A 2,805-nucleotide genomic window follows, 5' to 3' on the forward strand; every position below is an offset into this window, starting at 1 on the left:
TGTAGCAATCTGTCAGCATGGTTTCATGCTGTAGCATTTTGACAGCGTTGGTCGACTGGAAATAATTTTTACTTCTCACCCTAAAAGTCATACACCCTAGCTTGCTTTATATTCTATTATTTCCTATTTTTAGTTGTGTTAACTCTGTTCTAATCAAAGTCTTCGAATTCGCCTTCTGAAATCATTTCCTTAACTTTACTTTCTTTTAAACTTTTACTAYGATCCCTGTGGACGATATCCGGTACTTGTACCACTTTTATTACTTGAAAAACGATATTGGAACTATTTGTATACTTGCTTTTGGTCCTAATTGTTGTTTGTGGCTGTGGTGTTTCACGACCCATCAAGTTTTTGGCGCCGCTGCCGGGGATGAGTTAGTTAAAAGTTTTCTTTTAAGTAAAATAAAAGATTTGATTTTTCTCGTCCCGTTTTAAAGTTTTTTAAAAATAGTGTTTGTCACGAAGACATCGCGGAGAAATTTTTGAATTGGATCCCGATATCGAGAGAACGTTTCGCCAAAGAAGGAAAGCTCAAAGAGCATTTTTTGCTCTAATCTCTCCCAACATGGAGTTACCTCTCCCAAACATCCCTGAGATTCCACATTTAGAAAACCAACCGCCTGCCTTTGGGACAATACCACCTTTTCCGAATTTTCAGCAAGAAGACCACCACCATAATAATCATAATAAGGAAACAGAGTCGGAAAATAATGAACAACCAAGAGAGCAAACTCCGAATATTATTAATTTGGCAAATTCCAAAAATGGACGGATCATGGACTATGCCATTCCGGATTTTGAGCAATTAAATTCTGGGATAGTTAGACCGCATATGACCGCTCTTCATTTTGAACTAAAACCGATTATGTTTCACATGCTGCAAACAAACGGACAATTTGCCAGATTACCTTCGGAGGACCCACACTCACATTTGAAATCCTTTATGGAAATCACTGATGTTTTCCTGATCCTGGGAGTGTCTAATGACGCTCTGAGACTCACTTTATTCCCATTTTCTCTGAAGGATCGGGCAAATGCATGGTTCAATTCATTAACTCCGGGGTCTGTGCCTTCATGGAGTAATATGGCAGAGAAGTTTTTGCGAAAATATTTCCCACCAACCAGGAACGCTAAGTCCAGGAATGAAATTTGTCTTTTTAAACAAATGGACGATGAAGCTGTTCCTGACGCTTGGGAAAGGTTTAAAAGTTGTTAAGGAGATGCCCACACCATGGCATCCCATACTGTATTCAACTCGAGACGTTTTACAATGGGTTAAATTCCATGGCAAAACAAATGCTCGATGCGACTGCGGGCGGAGCCTTTACAGCTATGACCTACAATGAAGGATATGAGATCCTTGAAAAAATTTCTGCTAACAATGGACATTGGGCTGATCCACGTGCTCAACCGCAAAAGAAGACAGCAAGAATACCTGATGTTGATGCATATACTACATTAACAGCACAACTCTTTTCTATGGCCAATATGCTTAAAAATCTAACTTCTGGCCAAGCAGTGTAGTCAGCTGTCACATCACCTATTCCAGCTGCCCTCTCAGTACAATGTGTCTGTTCTGGAGGGGATCATTCTTATGAACTGTGTCCACACAATTCTGAATCAGTGAATTATGTTTATAATAGATCGAATCCCTACATTAACACATACAATGCCAGTTGGAGACAACACCCAAATTTTTCATGGAATAGTCCAAGTTTAAACCCCCCAGTCCATAAGCAGCAAGGAAACCCTAATTTTCAACAACGTCAACATGCAAGCAGTTCTAATTCTCAGAATCACCATCACTAGAATTTTCAGAGTAATCAACCACTTTTTCAAACTAAACCACCTCCACAGTCCGATTCATCATCTTCCTTGGAAGCTATGATAAAAGGACTGGTGGCTCAGTCCCAAGCACAGCAGTAAATGATGACTCAAAATCAATCTTTGTTCAATCAACAAAGTGCTGCCATCAGAAACCTGGAAACACAAGTTAGCCAACTTGCTCTTAATCAAAATAGTAGAGCCCTTGGTACTTTGCCTAGTAACATCGAAGTCCCGAGAGATCTAGGAAAAGAACATGTGAAGGTAGTAACTCTTAGGAGTGGTAAGGAATTAACTAAGACCATACCAATAGAAAGTGAACAGGTTGTGTCTAAACCTGAGACTACACCTATGGTCCCTGTTACTGAAAGTCCACCTAAACCTTTGGATAACCCACTTCCTGAGACCACCACCTTTGTTCCTCCTAAGTCGGACTATCCTTTGTTATTCCTTGAAGAAGTTGCTAGGAAAAAGCCAATTGAGGATGAGGTTATGACAGGTCCAAAAACCAAAGTTATAATCCCATCTGACCCTCAAGAAAGTAAGACCAAGACTCTAGGCACTCTGGACCCATCTTGCTCAGCACAACCAAACAAAGCTATCATAAAACCAGTTCCTCTTTATGTTCCTTTTCCTCAAAGGTTAAGGAACCAAAAGGAAGAACTACAGTTTAAAAAGTTTTTGGAAGTGTTTAAGGCATTGCACATCAACATACCCCTTGTTGAAGCAATTGAGCAAATGCCCAGTTATGCCAAGTTCCTAAAAGATATTTTGAGTAAGAAGAAGAAGTTAACCGAATATGAGGCCATAGCTCTTACCGAGGGATGTAGTATGCTTCTAACCAACAAACTACCCCCTAAGCATAAAGACCCAGGGAGTTTCACTATTTCTTGTTCTATAGGTGGAAAGGAGATTGGTAAAGCTTTGTGTGATTTAGGAGCTAGTATCAACCTTATGCACTTATCTATTTTCAACACCCTAG

The 2,805-nt window shown here is 39.9% G+C and overlaps 1 non-coding gene across 1 annotated transcript; it reads right to left on the reverse strand.

Annotated features, from left to right (window-relative positions):
* Positions 1 to 1,131: 1,131 nt before the first annotated feature.
* On the reverse strand, positions 1,132 to 1,237 carry LOC112502621. The gene has a single exon (XR_003067735.1). It is a non-coding gene; the product is annotated as a small nucleolar RNA R71 (small nucleolar RNA).
* Positions 1,238 to 2,805: the final 1,568 nt, after the last annotated feature.

This window comes from Cynara cardunculus, unplaced genomic scaffold (assembly GCF_001531365.2).
Source record: "Cynara cardunculus var. scolymus isolate 2C unplaced genomic scaffold, CcrdV1 Un_Scaffold_1674, whole genome shotgun sequence".
Taxonomy (NCBI): Eukaryota; Viridiplantae; Streptophyta; class Magnoliopsida; order Asterales; family Asteraceae; genus Cynara; species Cynara cardunculus.